The following is a 15,851-nucleotide window of genomic DNA, read 5'->3' as shown; positions in this document are numbered from 1 at the left end:
TGTTCACATTCTTCTTCTCCACGTCTCCTTTGTATCCTGTAGATTTTTTCTTCCTACTTTTTCAGTATTTGATTGATTTTGGCAAGAATATTTTTCCAGTTTATTACAGGAAAGCTGAAGATGACTATTAACACCTATTATTGATTATTAATCATTTTCTTAAAGAGCTACTCTACCTTTCAGTTCTAGATAATCGGTTTCTGTTTGTCTTCATTTGTTGAGATAAAAGCAAATAAAATCTAATACACATAGATAACTACTATGAAAAATAAAAATCTGTCACGCAATTTTAAACTAAGAAATAATCTCTGTACAAGAAATTATTTGAAACACCAGACAGGATGGTAGGAGAGAGATGTAGCTAAACGATGAGTACATTTACATACTATTCTCAGGAAGAAAAAAAACAACCTTTATCATCATAGGGTGATTAATACAATTAGTCAGTTATTTTCAAATTAAAATGAAGCTATGTTCAGATGAGTATCATACTACTCATTCTGCTAAGGAGAGAGAAGAATAAAGCCCGTGACTACCACTAGCAACAGAGTTCAGAGGTCAAAGCACCCACAAAATATAGGATGCTCTTTTCCCGTCCACTGCTTTAATAAATATTTAATGACAGTCTTCATCCCACAATGCAGTATGGCCCTCTTAGAATACTAGACTAAACCCTGTTTTCCTTCACAGCTTCCTTTTCATGCATAGCTCATTTTCTTGTGTGACTCCTCTCAGAAGCAGTGGGATACCTCTTTATCTAACACTTAACTCAGACCTAAAGAGTAGGTTGGGTATAATTAGATCTTAAAAAGCTGAGAAATTCCCTACTATGGAACTTCAGTGGTACAGAGGCAAAAGGAGGAAAGAATATTCAAGTGTACTCTTGTCAACAAAATTATTGAAAAAAATATTGAGCTTGGCATAGAAAATATTCTACTGATAAAGGAAAACCTATACATGTGGAACACACACAAAGCATGGGGTCTGAATGTCTGCCAAAAGTAAATTATATACTTAGACATGGAGAAAGGTTCTGCAGATCTTGAACTTAAAAATACGTTAATAAATATCTGAACAAAAAATCCATTTACTTTCATTAAAAATTAAACCTATTGAGTTTAACTAAAGTAAGAATATTTTTTAGACCTGCTTTTTTCTTTGAGATTGGTTTTAATACAGAAAACACCACAAAGTGACTATGTTGTGTGCTAGATACTGGTATAAAGAACTGGGATGAAATTCTGGCATACATAGTCATGGATTTTAGCCTCAGCAGAGCTGGGATTTCACAGTGGTTAGGTGCTCAAAAGTATAATTCATTATGTCTGCTTAATTTTTAATTGCAATTACAAAACCAATTGATATTCTCTTTTGTTCATGTTTTTTAAAACTTGCTATGTTTGCTCCCATATTACTATCTCAGCATAGAAAATGATTGTTGTTTCCTGAGTCTTTAGGGAATTTGAACAAGTGGGTAATCTAAGTAGAAATTTGTTAATAGGTACCAGGGCCCTCAGGCTCCAAATATATTACAAGGTATTTGCAAACTTTTGTAGCCCAGTGCAAGTGAAATCCTGTTATTTCCTAAACTCACCACAGCACAGTACTATCAGCTCCACCCTGGACAAATACAACAAAGTTCTCTTTCTGTGGATTATACTATATCAGTTACAGGTTTCATTTTTGTAAGGTTGAAATGGGACTGTTGTAGATATTTCTGTATCCCTCGAAAGTTCAATGAACCCCAAGGCACCATCTCTCCTGAGGGTCCCTCTCCCCTCCCTGACCTTCCCCCCCTGCCCTGGCCATCAGCCCCTGGCCCAGCGGCACATCAGCAGCTTTCCCAGCTCCACACAGCCCTTCCCTGCCTGGCCATGGGCCCAATGCCCAGGGCTGGGGCTGCACTGGTGTCCCCCAGCTGTCCATTTCTGGCTGGAGATGGGACGGGCCCTGGCACCAGACTCTCCCTCAGCCCCCGTCTGCCCTGACAGTCACCCTATGTGTTCTTGCCTACAAGACATTTTCAATGAATCTTTACTGTTTATCATTTTTCTTGAAGTACTATGTTGCATAAAATGCTAAACATATGATAATATAAGAAATGAAATTTTATGGCAGCTCGCCTAAATCACTCAACAGATTGCCTATATTTTAAACTGTGCTTGTCTGCCAATTTACCACACATTATTTTTACAAATAACTTCATACTGACTGTACACAAAGACTGAATGCTTTAAATAGTGAGCCACATAAATGGGGAACAAGTTAAAGAATAGGAGGCTGAAGTACATGCAGCTTTCTTGCTTTTTTGGTTTGTTGTGTCAAGTGAGGGTTCATTTGAGGTGACAGAGCTTTGTTGGGGAGAAGCGTAGGTTGGTGTGCTGCGGCGAGCGAGGTGTCAGAGCGAGCTGTGCCCGTCAGCCTGTGAGGCCAGCGCTACACTGCAGCTGCCCTCCGCTGCCTTGGCACAAGTCATGGCTCCTGAAGGACCCCTCTAAGGACAAGACAGGCATTTGCTTGAGGAGGTTTCTCTCCTTTCCAGCTCTGGAGATGCATCTTGTCTTCTGCTGTCACTGCTGCCACAGTGTGGCTAGGTCCCTGGAGCAGCTAGTGCTGGCAATGTGCTGAGCTGCAGGGATGCCCATCTGTGGGACGAGCACTGTCAGAAGCACAGTGTGGCAGAGAACACAGGGCTTTGAGGTCTGCTCTCTCTTCTCCTCTCATTGTGACAGATTTCAGAACTTGAGTTTCAGGTTTTCTGCACATACAGCTGTATTTGTTACATTTAGCCACATTTTCAAGGCTTCTTTTGCAGCATAACGGAACCCGAGAATTTCGTATTTTGTTTAAAAATAAACTTGTTCTCATGAAATCTTATGACTCTGGAATTTGAAGCGATAGGCATGTCAAACCTGTAGTTTAACTAGGACTTCAGAGTAGAGAGGATGAAAGAGACAGAATAAGGACAACTAGAGTGATGCTTGTGAAAAAAAAAAAATCATTGAGGTCGTGTCTTCTTTCATATTGTTTCATTTTCCTCGTAGGAGTGGATTAGTTCTTCTGAACCTGGAGGAAACAGCTCCAATGAGACTGAGATTGTGAGCTCAGTCTGGGAGAATTAGGGAAGAAGGTAAAAAAAGCATGAGAAATCTTTAATCTTTTGTCCTGACTTCTCCACATAAACAGTAAACTCCAGAGCAAGTGGTTCTGAGCCTGAAGACTCATCATCTGTGTGTTGTTTAACATTACCTTCAAAATGCAGGTGTTAAAAAATCAAGAGAGATACTTCTGTCTATCCATCTGTCTTTCAGCTGTTCTGGGCTTGTATAAAGTGTTTGTCCCATAGCTCAGATCTGTTTTCCAGATGATAAACAGAAACTCCTGTGGCAGAATTTCCAAATACTTGCATTACTTTGGTAGAGTCTGCCATAACTTTTATTGGTATGTATGTAAAGAGAGAAAATTTTCTTATTCAGTTACTACCCTGATGTTTTTTCAGAGAGTCGACTCATAAATCATTAAATTGATACATAACTTATGACAGGGATTTTTAAAAATACCAATTCATAAAATATTACATACATATATATATAATATATATATATATATACTTTATATATATAATGTACATGGATGCTCCATTATTGGTCTTTATGTCTGAAATTTCTTGCCTGCCATGTGCTTGAATTTTCATCATTCTTACTATATTAGGTTTGAACATCTTGTAGCCAATACTTCTAGGAAATAGAGATGTATTTATGTCTGTTTATTTTTCTCCTGATAAGTTCCTCTACTGATTTTTACCTTTAATTCTGTATTGAATTAATCCTTGCCATTATATCTTAAGTAGATATTTTTTATGGGGATTAAAGATGGAGTGTTCCAAGTTTCAGATAAAATTTCAAGAGGAAAAGAAGTATCTTTCAAACCTATTAATATGACTTGCTTTAAAATGTCTATTTGGGAATAAATGTAGTTAAAACTCCCTAAATTAATCCAAAACTGCTTATTAAAGAAAATATTAGATGAACATATATCATACTATTTTACTGCATTAACCAATCTTTGTAAATTCGGAGTATTCTACAAAGTATCAAGAAATCAGTAGACATATAATGTTTTTAAACATTTGACTTTTTTTAGTAATTCAGGAATGTTCTAGAAATAAGAAGAGCTGTGTTATATCTCCCCTAAGTCTTGTGTCTTCCTTATGTGAGACATTCTGTCATGTTGGATTCAAATCTGTCTTACTATCAGAAGGACCTGGTGTTTTCCTCTTTGCCTTTAAAATTAGGTACTAACAATAGAAGTACTCACTGTAGAAACCATGGTTACAGTTGGAATAAGTTGTATCTGCACCACTATGAAGTCCTTTTCATTTCTGCTGTGTCCTTCATTGTAGACATATGCAGCATCTCCATTAGTAGCAGCTGCTCTGGTATTCAGAAAAATAGAGAGAGGACAGCAGGAGCAGAGAGAGATCCTAGCTATGGTCTTCCTTCAAGAAAAAGAATTCAAGAAAGAATTCTCAGTCTTCAAAATCCTAAATGCACCCTTATGATTCTTCAGCAAGTGGAAGAAGAGCAGGAATAAACATGCAGACTTGACATCACTCCTTTTCAAATCACATATCAGTTGTTCTCTTCATCACTGATGTAAAGCAAAACCAAATCCAAACACACATTAGGCACTTTTCTCCCCAAAATTAAGGCCAGACCAAAAATCAATGAAGCTGTTCTCAAAGTAAAATACTGGTCAGCAGAAGTTTAAATGTGTCAGAATGGGATTCTGGATGGTCAGCAAATAAAGCAATGGATATATCGCTTTTCAAAACAAATTAATCATCTCTTCCTCTTATATCTTCTACACCAAAACAGCAAATAGAGCAGAAAACAAAATCTTTCATATTAATTTTTTTCACAGCGCAGGATGACATTTACAGCTACAGGGCTTGAATTTCATTTGCATATACTGTTATATCACATCTTCCTTTTCTTTGCACCATGCTTGGACATTCTTTTTCAATTACTACTTTGGCACCCACCTTGAAGAGAGTGAGTCTAATTGTGAATTAATGGCATGTTTAGAATTCTTTAATTTAGAAGCAACTTGGTTTAATTGTGTGAAGCTTGGTTTGGTTGGCCTGCTTAGGAGTTTTTATGTAGAGGAAAACAGAACATTCATTATCACTTCTAATTTTTACATGATACTTACTGTATTTTTCTCTGTGGAGTAGTTTATGCAGTATAGTAGGAAAATAAACAAACACCACTCCGCCTCCCAAAACAAAAAATGAGCCACCAAACAGTTCCCAACACAGCTGTACAGGAAGAAGTTTCCTCTGCTCAAAAACCTGAATGAACAGGTCCCTCAAAAGATTGAATTCAGACTTGTTTTGGAAAATTGAGGAGACCTGCTGGACCAGTGAGAAATATGTTTGTGCCCATTCCTTTTTATTTTTCTAAACTGCCATTGCAATTTTAATTACAAATCTTTATTCATTATTCCTTAATGAGTGGTAGTTCCTTAATGCACTCTGCTTGAGCACAGAATTGAAGGTATCTTGATCACCACCAAAACCACCAAATCAGTTATGCAAGCTTGTATACTTACAAGGAAATTCAGCAATTTTCAGAATGATGTAGTCTCTTTTGGAAGAAAAGGTTACATAATGAATAGAAAATTTTTAGAATGGATCAGGAAAGCTAATTTTAAATAATCATGAGGAACCCAAATCCATCCTTATCATATCTGCAAAAATGCAAACAGGCTTTCTGTCCATTGTGAATATTCCTACTTTTCTTCTATCCCCTGTTATGTGCTGATATATGTGGTGGAATTGTATGAGTACTCACTTGAGCTGAGGAGACAGCCGTGTCACCTTTCTTGTTGCTACATCTGCAGAATTCAGCTTGGATGACACCAACTTGGTGTGGTCAACATCTGTGGGGATGACTAAAGGATGGACTGGCAACAGAAATCAAGGTTAAAGCAGGATGCAAAAAAAGGTTAATTGTTTGAATATGAAAAATAAAGAATTGAATTGCCCAGTTGAAAAAGACATGAAATAAAAATGGACAAAAGAAAGAAAAGTAGGAGAAACTCTGGCGAAGGAAAGAAGAAGCAAGTTAGTGTGACAATGTGAGAAGGTCTGTTTCCTAATCCAGCAACAAAAGTGTTGTGAGCATTGAGCTAAGATATTTTACTTCATAAAAGTAACATTGCATTCTTTTTAAAATCATGTATCTTTAGACAAGATAATTTGGTTTTATATAGCAAAAGTCAAAGCAGCTTGATACATTTTGCTTTTTTGTCTGAGATGTTTTAGTATTGCTTATTTTCTGTAGTCTAATATGGATGAAGTATTTACATCTCAAAATGCATTTTATTTCCCTGCTCACCTAAGAAAAGCTTTTTAGTTATACTGCGGTCATAAAATAATGCAGTCTTTGTTGATCTGTGATGCTTTATACCCTTAGGAAGATAGAACCTTAGGCTGGAGGTGTGAAAAATGCTGTTCATCTTTAAACCCAACATCAGCCAAATATCTACAGAACTTTTTATTTCTTTTTATACCCTGGGCACTCATGTAAACATTTGATCTCAGGTTCTGAAGAAAATTTGGAAAGAGCACTAAGGAAAAGGTTTTGTCTTTGGAATAGCTATGAAAATATTTCCTGTCTGTAGTTTCCTTGAGGAAAAATTTAATTTAAACTGGGAAAGCTGAAAAAAAATTTCTTTCAGAACAGGAAACACAAATTACAATAAAACTAATATATCTTCATTAAAAGAAAATTATCAAAAATTATATTTTCCAGCAAGAACCATAAAAGTAAATGTAAAAACAAGTGACGTTTTTAGAAACAATTAGGTGAACTAATAACTTGTTATTCAGGAAAATTTTGTGACCCGTTAAGAAATGACCAATGATCTTGGAAATACCTCTGTAAAAATAACATTGTGGATATTGCATTTCTTGTCACTGCTTAATATCCCTTATCAAATGAGCAATGCTTGAAAAACAGACAGTGTTAGATCTGGCTGGAAGAAGAATGATAAAGCATGAATGTTCTCACTTGGAATTATAAGCAAGCAGTATCTCCTTGAGTCATGCTATTACCAATAATAAATATTTAACAGTTGGAATTTAACAAGTTTGCCTTGTCTAGATGCAACTTTTGCACTGTTTTAATTGAAATTTTATCTTATATCGTTAACTGAACAATAAAGAAAATGAGATTATATGAAAGGCTCCTAATACTCGTGGCTGTAACAAAACTGGATCTAAGAATAAATCCTAAAAGCAGTCTGAAACAAAGAAGGAACTATACCTGGACCAAAGGAGGAAAATAGTTGCATGTTAAAACTCTACAGTGCAGAATTTTTTCATGACTTAAAAATCTATATATTAAATTTGTGGGCTATGAGATAAATTTTAAGTTCTGCTATTAAATCCGTTGAAGTAAAGTATTCTTTCATGCTGATATACTTTACAATTATACCTATCAAAAGATATCATATTCAGTAGGTAGATCACATTAGCAAGAATTGAAATAAAAAGGAATTTGGCTCTATGTGTTTTATGCTCATATGCAGCCGGAAGAAATATAAATCTTAGTTTAATCTGCAGTTCAAAAATTACAAGCAGCTCCTTGCAGGATGTAAGAGTGTCTTGGAACAGAAATCCGAACGGCTTAGTAGATGTTTTAATCACAGAAAACCTGTTTATTTCAATATCAAGTTTCTTTCTACAGTGTTTCGTGAATTGTACAAATGGGTTGATTTGGATGTATTTGGTTGTCATTTTTGATGCTTGGAATGTGAGCGGTGGATGATAGTAAGGCTGAAAAAAACCTCCTTTTGTAATTTGCAGAGGGTTCAGGAAATTTCCCAGTGTTCTACTACTACTACTACTACTACTACTACTACTACTACTACTACTACTACTACTACTACTACTATTATTATTATTATTATTATTATTATTATTATTATTATTATTATTATTTCATTGTGTTGGGAGACTGTGGTAAATTACACAATCATAGGATCATTAAGGTTGGAAAAGACCTCTAAGATCACTGAGTCCAACCACTGACATAGCAGTTCCAGGTCCACCCCTAAACCATATTCTGAAGTACCACCTAGTCAACTTTATCAACAGAAATAAAAAACCCACTTCTGATTAAATTATTTTTGTAACTTTCCCATACAAAAATGCATATAACTTCAAAAAATTCATTTTCCTAAATTTATATTGCATTATTTAAATAAAATTATGCATGCTATACCTGCCTTTGGATCATTTAAGGATCCATAAAAGAAAGTGTCCATTAAGTGTAAGGCCTTAATATGTCCTTTATATATTAACTTAATAAAACCTATTGTGTTCTAGATTATGTTCTAGTATTTTCTGGTGGAGCAACACTATTCACATTTATTAAAATTAGATTTCATGTAGTTTTTGTTAAAATTTAAAGAGAGATGAAGAGATGACTAAAAGTGCTCTGAAATCACTGTCCTCTGCAAGCCCAGAAATAATTTCAATTTATGGACAAGATTTGCAAAATACTTAAGATCTAATTTACATTTCAAAGTCCCTTGCTCCACCTTGGATTTATGCACCAGTGGCTGTATGTCAGCGAGCAGATGAAATGTGAGATGCTGTCCCACAGCCAGTTAAATAAAACTGATGTCCCAGCTCATGAACTTCTGAGGACTAGAGCCCAGTCCTACCAGGACATTATGTCAGATGTCTTATTCACCAAATGTAGCATATAGGAGAGAAAGCTCCTGGACAAAAGCCTGCCTCAGTTATGAGCCCATTTGAGATGAGGGGTTTTGGATCACATTCCTAGTCTGCCTGAACCCATATTTTAGGAAAATGTCCTAAGTTGATCAATGGGAAAGTATAAAATCTGTCTTATATGTTCAAATTCTTCATTTTTCTGCAACCAACCAAGTGTTCTTTAGGCCAGAACTGTAACATAGAGGCTGGAGTCGTCACCTGTGGTGCACTGAGACCAAAGTACCTCATTTCCTCTTTTGGATCTAAGTTTAAAACACTGAAGGAGTACAGGTAGAATGACCTCTGAAAAAGGGTTGTCCTGTTCAGACTTCCAATGATTTTCACACTGACTTTGGCAATGAAACCTGTGTTTCAAATAGGACTTTGCACTTTCACATGCCTGAGGAACTTTAACTGCTAAGTTATTGGCTATTCTGTCATACGTAATGGTATTTTCTTCATAACAGAGTACTAATTTCTGGACAATTAATAGGTGAGGATTGCTATTAAAATAGTCAGAAAGAATCACCTGTCTGGCTAGACTTAGACATTGATCTTAAATAAAGAGTAGATGCTTAAGTTTTCTCAGTTTTCTCATTCCAATTCATTATTGGCTTGAAGGGATAAATAATTACTTCCAAATTTTCCCTTTAGGCAAGTTGTTGCATAATTTGACAGGCTACACACTCAAATCAGAGATGGGTGATGTGTGAGATGGCAGGAGGTTTGAGATCATGGTACTCAGAATTGCAATAATTGCGTTTGTTTGAATGCTTAAGTATAAGCCATAAGTTTCTTTAGTAGCAAACATTTTCCAGTCAAACCTTCCTAAAACTTTATGACAATACCTGAATCTTGGTCTGCTTTTGCTGATTTCCAGAGATTTCAAATCATATCCATAGGCTTATACCCAGGCTGAATGTTAGAGGAAACTAACAGGTCTGAGAACGTGTATGAAATAGAAGTTCAAAGCAAGTTTGCAAGATAACTAACAATGATGCTGTATTATTCAAATTAGTATTTTTACTGCAGTGCTGAATAATTTAGACGACTCATTAAGACATTGTGAAAAATAATGAACTGCTAATGGAAGAAATGTAAATCACAGTAAAAAAAACCTCTCACAGTAACATCATAGATTTATGTAATACAATTTTACATTCTTATTTGAATAATTAACATATAAAGTTAGCATGGGTATAAGTACATCTAATCAAATATAATGCCTCTGAAATTCACAATGAAAAAAGGAGTACAGATAGAAGTAACTCTGTAATGGGAACGTTTCAATGAAGTGTAATTGGGAGGAAAATTCTTCAGAATGCTTTTTACCACCTTGTCACCTCTCTCATGACTCTCCATAAAGATTATCTAAGTAGTGTGCATTTGGATTTAGTCGTGTGCTAAATCCTGCCTAATTAGGAATTTGGTTCATTTCAAAATTCTCTGGTTTGTGTAGCAATGCAGTTCATCTACTTCTCAGGACTCTCCCTATTTTTTTAAATTGTTCCCTTGGTATTTAACACTAGTTGTTGATGCTTAAAGGAAGTTACTTTGGACAGTGATCACCTGCTTTACAAGTAGGGCACTGTAGATATTGATATTTAATTTGAACACAATATGGTCTGCATCTACATTGTAGAAATTTTTTAAAAGAATGCAGCTGTGTTAGATGGATTGGTGAGTTGGATTTGCATGGCAACAGGGGTGGCTTCTGTGAGAAGCTGACATAAGCTTCCCCTGTGTCAAACAGAGCCAATTCCAGCCAGCTCCAGGATGGCCCCACCTCTAGCCAAGGCCCATCAGCATTGATGGTAGTACCTCTGGGATAACAGATTTAAAGAGAGGGAAAAACTGCTGGGCAACAGCAGCCAGAAAGAGGAGTGAGAATATTCAAGAGCAATAACACTGTGAATGCCAAAGTCTGTGAAAATGGCAGTGAGGAAGGAGGTGCTCCAGACATGGAGCAGAGATTTCTCTGCAGCCTGTGCTGCAGACCATGGTGAAGCAGGTTTGCTGGCAGGACTGGTGACTGAGAGGTGTCAGTACTGGAGCAGTGTGATCCTGGAGAACTGCACCGTGTGTGAGGGACCCACGCTGGAGATGTTCAAGGAGAACTGTGTCCCATGAGAGGGACCCCTCACAGGAGTACGAGAAGAGTGAGAGAAGTCTTTCTCCTGAGGAAAGAGAAGCATCAGAGAAGTGTGATGAACCAACCACAGCCCCCCTTCTCCATCCCCCTACTCCTCTTGCAAGGAAGAGGTGAAGAAAATTGGGGTTAAAGTTAAGGCTGGGAAGAAGGGAGGGCTAGAAGTTGTTTCAAAGATTTCGTTTCATTTCTCATTGTACTCATGTTTTGATCGGTAATAAATTAATTTCACCAATTCAGGTGTGTTTTGCCCACGATAGTATTGGGTGAGTGATCTGTGTTTGCCCTTATCTAAACCCAGAAGCCTCTCACTATATTTTTTCTCCTCTTCCCAGCTGAGGAGGGCAGGAATAGAGCAGCTTGGGTGGGCTCTAGGTGTCCAGCCAGGTTCAACTCATAACATAACATAACAGTAGGTGATTGGAGGCACTTTCTCCATTGACTGGGAAGTCTGACAAGCTGGATCAATACCTTCCTGGAGCAGTCTTCTGTATTTCTGGTGAGACAGTATCTCTCTTAGGTTCCAGCTGAGATGAGAAGATTGTTGTGAATCTATAAATACTGTTAATTTATATTGATTCTTATCTTCTGTTAAATGTTACTGTGCTTTTGTGTTGTCATTATTTTGTACTAAAATTCATTCTATTTTCTAAGCTTTTGTGTGACTCAGGTCCTCAATAACCTTCCTGCTATAATGCTGAATTAGCAAATAAAGAACCGTAGTAAATTCTAAGAGGTTGCTTAATTGGAACAGTCAGGGAAAACTACAGTCTATTTTCCAGGATGCTGTAATAGACAGAAATGGTTGTGGTAGGGTGAAGACAAGAAAAAATTCTGGAGCTTGTATTTACTATAATTCACTGAATAAAACACAGATATAACACTAGCAAACCAAACTTATCACATTTCATACCATTCACCTTCCCACTCTGAAACAGTATTTTCCTCTACTTGCTCCAACAAATAGGGCGTCAAAGGCTTTTGCATGTCTTAGGCTTTTATAGCACCAGAGTATTTGCCAGCTTTGTCAGGTGTGAGTAGTGAATGTCAAGTGGATTTATCTGGGCATTCAAAGTAATTCTTTCATGTACTCTACATTCAATTATAGCTTCAGTTGACTCATTTGCCTTGCTGTGCCATTTTTCCATCAAAAATGAATCAGTCATGCTTAGAGGTAATGAGCCAAACTGTGTGGGCATATCCTCACCAGCGCATGGGGCAGAAACCAAAATAAGTTTCTCATAGCATCAAGAATACCATTTTACATGTTTTCTGTCTTGCCAGCCACAAGTTAAAATAAGCAGCATATAGATCCTCTACTAGAAAAGAGAATTTTGTTTATAAATATATATATTTAATCACTTTGAAAGATGACTCATTGCCTACTATAGTTTTTTCATATACTTAACAATTATTGTCTTGTTCCAGTTGAGGTTAGAGTGCTCAGTGGCAGGAAAGAAAATATTTTGTTTGGAATCTACATCACGAGTCTATCCACATACTTCTATAGCTTCCAGAAGTGAAGCATAGTTTCTGTAATAATGTGATAGCTATATTAAAACAAAAATTAAGGTGCAGAGGTTTCTACTGCCTTAAGCAGGAAAAGGACACTATGCCTTTAACTAACAATAGTGCTCCAGTAAACATTGTTAATAAGATATTCTGCCTGAAGTGGGTGAAATCAATGCCAACACTGTATGCATCAAGTATTGCCACAGTAGCAGGATCTCAACTTACTCAAAAATATGTCATTTTTTAAAAATAACTTGCCTGCAGAACTGGTTAGGTCTTCTGAAAGAACATCTTTGTCTGTCCTTATAAGAGCACACTCAGTGCTTATATGCACACTCAATAGACATAAATATTGATCATCTATTTTTAATGCATGAGTCATAACTAGAAAAGATTAAATGACAACCTAAAGAAAGACAGGGCAGTATGGTCATTGTATTCAGGAGCAAAATAAAAATAAAGTGCAAACGCTATACTTTGTGATTGATAGGTTTAGTCTATTCTTAGTTTAACCCCAGATTTAGAAACATTGTTTAAAAATTATAAGATCATTGTGAATAGAAGGAAAAATACATATTACTTTGAACATTTATACTTGTACTGTTGAGATGTGGAAGGCTGTGAGCAGGAAAAATGAAAGAAGGGCTTGATAAGCAGCAGAACCCTGGTGTTGCATTCTCATTTATTCAAAATAAGAACCTGCAGACCGAGAGAGTCAATGGGAAAAGGGTTCAAACTATAAACAAAGGAAGAGGGCCTAGAGATGCTCCAGTATTATTTTTAGACTGTAGGAACTCATGACAACTGGAAATTCTAAAATTAAATTCTGTCTATCTAAGGGATTGAGGGAAAGCCAACAGAAAGAGTACATACACATAGAGTATCTGTTACTTTTAATTCCTTTGAGTGCTGTAAATCAGAGACTGGAGGACAAGCTGTAGCATTGAGCCATATTAGTGTTCACAGGTCATAAAACCAAATTTTTGCAAGACTAAGGGCTGTAGTTTGATGAGTGACTAAATAGAACACGGACATTCAGTCAGAGAGACTCTGAATAAATGAGAAGGTATGATCTGGAAGAAGGGATACATCTGAAGAACTGGAACTTTAGAATTCCATGCAGTATCAAGATTTTTTCTGCAATGTATTATTAAAGATAGGGGACTTATTACAAAAACAAGGATTATTTTGCAGTTTGCATTCTTCTATAATTCTTCTCTTTGCTATTAGCTTCCTCTGTCACCTTTGGAAGTCACTGAAGCCCAAATCATCAAATACATTTTGGGACCCATACACTTTTGTAAGCGATTGATGCTTACATTTCTTTAGAATCTCAGCATTATTAGGACACACAATTAGTACAAAGAGTTGATGGTAGTTTTTTATGTAATTCTTGGAATTTGCTCCAGGATCACAGATACAAATGGAAGATACATGAGTTTCTTAAAGGAAAAGGCAAATATGGAAAGAAGCCTTTGGTTCATTGCGAGGACAGTTTGTAAGTGGGTGGACAACCACTGAGCAGCTCTCAAATACACTGAATAAGCTTAAGTACTCTTGAAGAAAAGAAATAGGGCACTATGTGCATTAAATTGAATGAGGGAAGTGTGAGCATAGAGGAGTTCGAAAGTTTTAGGAAGGAAGAACTTGGGGGAAATCTCTGGAGCAGGAGCTCTGAAGTTCTGGGAGGGATAGAGGCCTCTGAGACGGGAAGTACTGAAGCTACTACAGGCCCTGCATGGGATCTGTGGGTGAAGATATTGATACAATCCTCCTGTCGACCCTGCAAATTCTTTCCACACTTTATCCTCCCTTTTGTTTCTTAGGATGAGCTTATTGACTCAGGCATCAGTCTGTGCTCTTGGATCTCCATGCCTTCCAGCCTTGCTGGTGCAGGCCAGCTGGCTCAGAGCGTGTGTGCAATGAGCTCATCATGTTCTACGTTACCTGCAGAGAAACAACCCCTTAAGTTGAAACCAGCACAGAATATCTGTACTGCTCATTTCCTCTAAGTTCTTCCTTTTAATTATTAATTTCACAGAGGACCAAGTCATGTCATATGTAGAAATTTGGTCTCTTCACAAAACATCCAGGTGATCCTCAAGAAGCCACCAATTGACTTTGGTGTCAATGTTGAAATTTTTATAACTCCCCCTCATATTCGTTTTCCAGGGGTGTTGTATTTCTTGCTGGTACTTAGATTAAGCACCAATTTTAATTGAAACTGACATTTCTAAAATAATTGACAGTGAAGAACAATATTTTACCACTGCAAGGTAATGATAGCAACACACACACAAAGTAGTCTTTGAAAGCCCGTGAAACTACAGAAAAGTGCTCATAGTTTTGAATATCTGTAAAGAGCTAATTTCTTTCAAAGGCCAGAGTGCCTCTCACTAATTCGTTTTGTTTTTTTCCCAGTGTGAGGAACCTTTATGAGTTTAACTACTAGGCAATGGAACCTAATATGATATTAAAAAGTCCATAAAGCTCTGTGAGTCTCATTCAGTCTCCATAAAGCCAGATAATTTCTACTGACTTCAGAAGATAATGGATCAAACTCCTGCTAAACATGACAACAACATCTGTCACCATGTGCATGTGCATGCAATATTGTTGTGTTGTTTAGGCTGTTCATTATTTTTATCAGTTTATCACCCTGTATAAATTAGTGTGTGTTAAAACATAGCTCCTTTTTAGTGGTTCTAGATGTGTAATAACTCTCCATATCTGCATTTGGGGAGAAATTTGTCACACAGAGGGTATTTTAGATTTTAAGCTGGGTGAATGAATGCTTTAGACTACCTTTAGCCTGAAGTCCGGTCTCACAATAGAGGTCAAAAGACTTTTATGCTCTATGCTTTTGAATTAAAATAAAGAAATGTATTCTAGCTTAATATGTCAGAGGTAACGTATATTTTACTAATATACATCTGTCGTGAAGTTGTACAAATATTATGTAGTAATTAGAAGCAAGCAGACAGTTAATCAGCTTAGTTTAATTAATGTGACTATAACCTAATTGTAGTGTCAGACATATTTATGCATTTTGTGGCGTGAAAAATCATTAAGTCAAGTCATTCATATTTATTGAGGACAAAAATCAAGGAAAGAAAAAAACACTTTTTCCAGGCTTTCTTTTAAAGATATGTTTTCAAGATGAAGTCTAAGATTCCACAGATGATTTGATCTGTGGCTGCCTGGAAGTGTTGTTTTACATCAGTTTCTTGTTTTAGAACCTCTTTCTCTAATTTAAAATAACGTTTTTCCTTGCTTTCCCTTTTGCAGAGAGAACTGGTGTAGCACAACCAAAGATCTTATATCATGTTGAACCAGCAAGCCTACTGTGCAAATTTAGTAATTGTAAATTACCTGAACCATACCTGAGAAATCAAATGTATT

The sequence above is a fragment of the Poecile atricapillus genome, chromosome Z (genome assembly GCF_030490865.1).
Source record: "Poecile atricapillus isolate bPoeAtr1 chromosome Z, bPoeAtr1.hap1, whole genome shotgun sequence".
Classification (NCBI taxonomy): domain Eukaryota; kingdom Metazoa; phylum Chordata; class Aves; order Passeriformes; family Paridae; genus Poecile; species Poecile atricapillus.
This window is presented reverse-complemented; position numbering follows the sequence as displayed.